The 7903-nt window shown below is 40.9% G+C and overlaps 1 protein-coding gene across 1 annotated transcript in view; it reads right to left on the bottom strand.

Annotated features, from left to right (window-relative positions):
* Positions 1-177, bottom strand: part of Ivns1abp (influenza virus NS1A binding protein) — a 23071-nt gene extending 22894 nt beyond the window's left edge. Inside the window, exon 1 of the mRNA XM_010631742.3 lies at positions 154-177. The gene's annotated coding sequence lies outside the window, so the exon portion shown is untranslated. The remainder of the gene's footprint in view (positions 1-153) is intronic.
* Between the last annotated feature and the right edge of the window lie 7726 nt (positions 178-7903).

The following is a 7903-nucleotide window of genomic DNA, read 5'->3' on the forward strand; positions in this document are numbered from 1 at the left end:
AGGTGATCGTGGGGAGCGAGGCGGCGTTGCGGCTGCGCGCGCCTTTTACTTATCGCGTGGTCGTCCCCTCTGTCCTTTTCCTCCTCGTCCCGCACCCTATCTTCGCCCTTTCAGACTTTGTCGGAACGGGTGGTTACCTCCTGCAGCCCTCACCTGTTCGGTGTTCCCTTCCGGGCACAATAGTCCGCGAGGTCAGACCTAGGAGATTGGATTTCTCGGCGTCAGGCTGACTTCTAGGCAACCGCCCTGGACTGGAGCTGCCCGTAGTGAACCTGAATGGTTTGGGCATCAGTTTTTACCTTTGGGGTGGAGGGGAGTGGACTTGATGAGGAAGAGGCACTTTAACGAGGAGTTGAGCAAACCTCGTTTGGCCTAGTGTGAATGAGGATTCAGTCACTTGGAAGAAACTGTTGGAGAAGCGTCATACTACCCTCTTTGCCATAAAAACTAGTTCATTTCTACTTTGTGTTCTCTGGGTTTTTCCTTCCGAAAACGCCAAAACAAATCACGGTTCTATCCTCTTTCGGGGGCGGTGGGAGGGGGGAGAAAATCCCCGTCAGAATTTACAGTCTATGTTCTAACACCCTGAGGCCTTTTAAAACAAAGACCCAAATTTTAAGTCTACACACCACCTCCCCAGGAGGCACCTGTGTTCATGTCAAACAGGGTTTAAACTGGGCAGCAAATTCTTGTGGCCCTGAAGGGAAGTCGGTAAAGTTTCCTTCATTGAAAGTGAGGGGATTTGGTGAGATTATATCCAATATAACCCACTATGTAGAAGTTTTGAAAAATCAGAGTTTGGTGAAGGCCTCTGGATTAGTTTATGGAGATTTGTGGAAGGCACTTAGTCTAAACCTAACCTTGTTTGTATCTGATCAGGCAGCTTAATATATAGACATTTATAGTTTTGCCAATGTTTCTTACCACTCTTGATCATTAACTACTTAATTATGCTGTGGGAATAGGAAAAAATAACTTATTGTGACTCCAGTTGCAACAGAACTTTACACTTTTTATTATAAAACCTTGAGCTAAGGAGACTAGCTTCCTTTTTGTTGTTTTCAGTTAGAAGATAAAACAGGAACTAAAATGTCAGTATGATTTTCATATCTTTAAGGAGAAAATACATTTGCTGTTAAGCTTTTGTCTTGATGATAATAATAGACATCACTGTTCACTTTTATTGCAAATGAAGCTATTGAATTTTAAGCTCAAATCTTTAGGTTTCATCCTTGCACTAGGAGGATATGAATTGCCCCCTTTGGGTGGACACATGACTGTGTGGCCTGTTGGACACATGATCCTAGTTGCTGTACCCTAAATAGCGCCTTTGTGACTCGAGACAGTCAACGCCTTTCTTAAAGCTACAGTGTACAGTGCATTATGGCCTTTACATATTTCCTTCTCTATGAATGATGGCATAATTGATGCATTGCCTCTGTCTTTGAGGCAACTCAGTCTGTACTATTACTGTGTAATACTGGCTAAAACCTGAAAATGGAACACAAGGAATAAGTTCAGTCTTTGGAAGTAACAAAATATGAGACTTTACATTGGCAAAATGTAAAAGTTACTCTTCAGGGGTTGAGCTTTGGCCTAGCCTACCCAAGGCCAAAAGAAAAAAAGATTTTGCTTTAAATCCTTAAATTAGACAAGATATATTTGGAGAATGCTTAATAAAAATAAATAAAAAGTATTACCTTCTTGAGTACCTATTGTGTGACAGGCCCGGAGAAAGAGAAATTAGAATTGTTGCCATTCTGCCATCTTTTCATTTTTCTCACTGACCCTGCTTCTTGTATATTCCCCATACCAGACTCTGACTCAGGTTTGTTTATGCTCCATGAATTTATTTCCTAGGGCTCCTGTAACAAAGTATCACAAAGTAACTACCTTGAACCACAGCAATTTGTTGTCTCACAGTTGGGGAGGCTAAAAGGCTGAGATCAAGGTGTCTGCAGCCATGGAAGACCTATTCCAGGCCATTCTCCTATATTCTGGGACGTCCCTAAATTGTGGCAGCATGATTTTAAGCTGTATGTGCTGTTTTCCCTGTGTGTGTGTCTGCTGTCCCTATTTTCCCATCGGTCACACTGGAGAAGGGCTCAGTCTACTCCATTATGACTTCATTTTAATTAAAGCTGCAGGTATTGTTTCCAAATGAGGTCACATTTTGAGGAACTGGGTATTATTTAACGTATGAATCTGGGATGCACAATTCAACCTGTAACACTTCAGTATCTCTCAATATGGTTATTGACCACATTTGTTAGAATTACCTAGATGTTCTTGTTAAACTCTTTAGATGAGTAATTTTCAAAGAGAAAGTTATTTTGTGAGACAACATTTATCAACGCTTGGAAACAGCTAGAGCAGAGGTGCTACTCCTAGCTGGTGGTTCTGAAGTGCTACGAAACATCCTGCAATGTACAGGACAGTCTCTCACAACAAAAAATGATCCCCTCCAAAACATTAATAGTGCCAGATTGAGAACCCCTGCCCTTGGGCTAAGTCAGAATTTCCAGGAAAGTAGTCTAGAAATCTCCACTTTGACAAGGATGCCAGCACTTAAATTTGCACCTGCACTTAAGTTTGCAAAATCAGAGATAAAAGTTTTCCATAGAGGGAGGGGCATGTTTCTTTCCTCCCCAGATATTAGTCACCCATCTTATTTATTAGCCATGCTAATGATGATTAATTGATTTAATGAAATATTACTACTTAGCAATTCAGAAACCTGTCACATCCTGAACATTAATTTTAAATTGGAATCTGGTTTACATTTTAAAACTTCTATGCCAGCTTACGTTATTTTTTAAATCAGTTGTCTGCATTTTCTGGATGTAGTTGGCCTAATGAAAGTTGTTGCCAACCTCTGTCTCTGAATCTGCTTCTCTTACACTTTGAGTGACTGCCTTACCTGTTTCACATATTTCTCTTATCACATTCAGTTAATGCTGCAGTGCTCTCAATTTCTCCCTCTTCTTCCCTTTTGGCACTTACAAACACTTTAATGGTACATTAACGAAGTCTTAAGAATAAAACTAGAAAAGGGTGGTGTCGTAAAAAGCACAAGAAGCCTAGGGTAAAAAGTCTTAAAACTTCCAGACTCTCACTAAAGTCGGTCACTAGAAATTGGTATGTACCTTGATGTATAACAAATCGAGAACTTGATATCTCTCTTTAAAAATTGTGTATTTTTAAATAAATATTCCCTATCGAAGATCTTCCACCTTCCTTATAGAACTTCAATAAACTTTTAATCTGAATAATGCAAACTGTTCAGTTTAGTTTGGTTTGTTTGTTTATGTTTTTAAAGACGGGGTCTCAGTATGTAGTCCAGGCTGTCCTTGAACTCACTGTGTAGCCCAGGCTGGCCTCAAACTCATGGCAATTCTGCCTCAGCCTCCCAAATGCTGGAATTACAAGCATGCACCACCACACTTAGCTATACATTTTTTTTTTAAATCTAAGGATTATAAAATTCTTCAAATGCACACCTCAGAATATTTCAGTCCTAAATTATCTTTACTGGCTATTACATTATCCAAGGAGATTAATGACCTTTCATCTATTTTCTTTTTTTTTTTTTTCAGGAAAAAGGGTCTTTCTTTCTTTGCAGTTCAGGCTGGCCTTAAACTCATTTTGTAGCTCAGGCTGGCCTCAAACTCTCGGTGATCCTCCTGCCTCAGCCTCCCAAGCCCTGGAATTACTGGCATGCACTATCACACCTGGCTTTTTCTAAAGTTGTCACTGCTAGAGTTTCTGAGAATAACTCAAGCTTCCTCTCTGAGTAATGAGGATTCTCTAAAATGTCTCAGCAGTTTCATAGTAAGCCAAACTTCTTGTGTGTTCAGGTATTCCTCCTGTGACATTGTATAACCTTAAAGCTTCTTGAATCTTTGACATGTATGTATCCAGGTCTTCACCTTTAATGTGCAACTGGGCTTTTCTGGAAGGCTTTATCCAAAAACCAGCCAAACAAAACAATGAACAAAACCTTTTTAAGTCAACTCGATAGCTCAAAATAAGCAGCCTTTATAACAGCCAAGTCTTAATGTAATCATCAAAAATCAAGTATATAAACAAAAGTGTGGTAACATATAGTAGTGTAATATGTACAGGTCAATGCAGAGAGTGATCTTTTGTTTGGTCACACCCAGAACTTGATACCTGATGAATGAAAGTTATATGATATAGTTCAACTGGACTAGCTAGCCAACTGTTGCTAGTGTAAACTGATCGCTAGCTAGCCAACTATTGCTAGTAAAGTCAAGAGACTGCCCCAAGGAATAAAGCAGAAAGGACAGAAAGTAATTGGGTTATTACATTAGTTCTCTTCTATGTTTCCTATTATCTGAAAACAACCAGTGTGCACTACAATACAAAACGATGCAATTTTACAAGATTATAGTAAACTGAGTATTCTAACAACTAAAGATGAAAAGTTACAAAATTGTTTTCTAAAGGTCCCTGGTTTCTTAGAGTAATGCTGCTCTGTGCATCTCCAAAGTCCCTCAGGGACAAAGTTGTCAAAAGAAAATTTTCCTTTCCCATCAGCCCTGACAGCTTTTACTAGAGACAAAAATATAAAAGAAAAATTGTTTTAGGAACATACCCTACCAACAGTTCTTATTAGGTCACCAGGCCCAAGACTCCTTTCTCCTACTTCAACGCTCTTTTCGATACCTTGTTTCTGTGTGTCTTGTAGGATCCACTTAGTACCGTGCCACTTCCAAGATGCAGGTAACATAATGGAAAGAGTGCTAAACTAGAAGGCCTAGTTCCAAAATCTGCCTCTCTTACTCCACCAAGGCAAATAACTTGCATTCTCTGTAACACCTCTTTCTAGTATTTAGAGTGGGACCGATAATGCTTACATCACAGAATTACATAGTTGGCATATAGCAGGAGATGAGTAAATATTTATTCATTTGTTTATTTAATTATGGCTTACTCCAATCACTCCAGTATATATGACTTTTCTTCCGCCTTTCTGAATACTAACATACCACTTCTAAAAACCTGAGAAACTGAGTCAAGTGTGGTGGCACATGCCTGCGATTCCAGCATTCTGGGTGGCCAAGGCAGGAGAATCACAAGTTCAAGTCCCATCTGGACAATTGAATGTCTTTGTGTGTTAGTCATTTTCCTCATTGCTGGGATACAATAACACATGTAAGAGAAACGTGTATGTGGGATCACAGTTTTCACCCATGCTTGGTGAGCTCCAAGGCAGGAAGCCACAATAAAAGGTTCTGGCAGAGGAGAGGTGCTCATATCATGGCAGCCAGGAAGCAGAGAAAGCAGGGAGGAGCTGAAGGAAGAAGACACCACCTCTTCAGGTCACAATCCCAGTAAGTCAACTATTCCAACCAAGCCCTACTTCATAACAGGAAATTAGCTCGATTGACCTCCTCATTTAATCATGTAGCAAAATCCTGTGTATGAACTCATGAGCTTCTTGAGAGACATCTAGATATAAACCATAAGACTTAGTGAGACTTTATCTCAAAATAAATAAATAAATAAATAAATAAATGGCTGGGAATGTGCAAAGGCCCTGGGTTCAGTTCCTAGTACACACACACACGCACACACACACACTCGCACGCACAGAGAAACTGCTACCTAGTGAGCATATTAGTCAGCTTTCTATTACTATTTCTCCTGCCTTGGTCACCCAGAATGCTGGAATCACAGGCATGTGCCACCACGCCTGACTCATTTTCTCAGATTCTTGTATAAATCTTTTTCTCTGGCAAAATTCATCACAAAATGAATTCCAGAAAACCAGGACAAACCTATGGCCTGAGTGACAGCGGGGAACAAATTCCTTCCCTGTGTGTGTCTATACCACAGAGTCATATCTTGCCCCAGCAAAGTTCATCCTTCATGCTCCTCTTCAGGTACTTTGAATCCCTTCTGTTCCTTAACCATGGCCTTTGGAATACCATTTGCACCTACTGAAGTATGCCTTACCTTATTAATTCTTCCTCATCCTCCAGTCCCCAGGGTAAAACTTATTTCCTTCTCATAACCTCCCTGGACCCACCAAGCCTGGACCTGCTGTCCCTCCCGTAAACTCACATAACACTGGGACATCTCCCTTCTTCATAGCATCAGTCACACAATAATGGAAGGATCTGTCCACTTGTGTCGGTCCCTACTGAATGCTGAAGTTTGGAGAGACAAATACCATCTTGCTCATCTTCATATCCCCAGTGCTTACCCTGGGTCAGGAGTATCCTCAACAGCTATCTCTATACTGAATGTACGGAATGAATGCTACATTGTTATTGTTACCTTATGCTCTGAAGTCACATGGGTACTACTTTTGCTTGAATTTTTATAGTGTGGAGATTTCTTTTAGCTTTCAAATCTTAGGTTAATGTGTATTCACAAGTTAGTCCAAACATACCAGATAGGTCCTTCTCTGACACTTGTCAGGAATCTCTGTCAGTGGGGACATTGCAGGCCTTTCACATGCCCCCATTTACCCTACCATGTGGTGGCCCACATGTCCGTATTTATCACCAAAAAAATAGCAACAGACACAAGAATTCTTAACAGACTGAGTCATTCCATTTTTCCAGAAGGTTACGTTTCTATGATTTTGATCATCATTCTCACATTGCACATGATATAAAAGTACTCCAGCTGTGTAGGGCTCAGTTTTTTCTTAACTCCTCCATTGTATCACATGCTTCTTTCATGTCTTAATAATCTTTTAACAATGACGATGGTCAGTATAGTCTGTGGCACCTGACAGGTGCTTCAGGAAAATTACGGAGTAATGATTTTATCATAGGGGAGATGGCAGTGCCTCATGTCATCATAGTCACCCTCAGGACTGCCTCAAGAGATATTTATTGTCATTTTTTTCTGTCTTTCTTTCCTTCTTTCTTTCTTGCTTTCTTGCTTTCTTTTCTTCTTGGTACCAGGGATCAAACTCAGGACCTTGCACCTGCTAGGCAGGTACGGCGCCACTGAGCTACATCCCCAGCCCTATTTATTTACCATTTTTATCAGGTGATTCTGAACTGAAACGTATCCCTATCACCATAGTGCATTCTTTTCCGTACATGTTTACTGAATCAATTTGGGAGGAGGCTGGGATCGCATTCAGGTCCTCGTGCTTGCAAGGCAGGCGTGTTGCCACTGTGCTGAATCCCTGGCCCCCTACTGACTCAATGTATTAATATTTTTCTATAGGAGGCAAATGAATCAGCATGGTACGATCATCCGGAGTGGCGGGGTGAATGGGGAGGTTGTTGATGAATTATACAACCAAATGTTTATGTTTGGAGCTGGAGGACTTAGCTGTCAGGGATAACCAGAAGTACAACACAACTGGTAAACAGCACTGTAAACACACCAGCTTGGTATGCGGAAATAAGAAATGGAGTGAATCCTCTTGCCAAATAGTATTAATTTGACTCAGCCTGAAAACGTCAGTGGCCTGCGTCCTGCGTTTATTCTCCTTTTCCTCTGTGAAAGAAAATACTAAGCTGGATGTGGCGGTGCATGCCAGTAACCCCAGCCTTCAGGAAGCTGAGGCAAATTCAAGGCTAGCCTGGGCAACTTAGTGAGATCCCACTAGAGATATAGGTGGGAGGGAAGAGAAGGCAGAGGAAGGCGGAGCCAACAGACACAGACTGAAGCCTTTGGTAAGCACGTAATAGAAGCATCCTGCAGAATGTTTTTGTCTTCTTTCCCTGCTGGCTAGGGTAGAGACATGTTGGGTCAAATTCGTGTTATTTTGGATGCACCAGTGTTGACCAGAGCGGTACCATAGTGTAGCTCACAGTAACCTTCAAACTGCCATACTGTCTCCGGATTTCAAGATTCTAGAAATTCCTCTAGAAAAGAGAAATAATCTTTCATCTTGTATAAGCAAAAA

This window comes from Fukomys damarensis, unplaced genomic scaffold (genome assembly GCF_012274545.1).
Source record: "Fukomys damarensis isolate Sample0158 unplaced genomic scaffold, DMR_v1.0_HiC HiC_scaffold_11, whole genome shotgun sequence".
Lineage (NCBI taxonomy): Eukaryota > Metazoa > Chordata > Mammalia > Rodentia > Bathyergidae > Fukomys > Fukomys damarensis.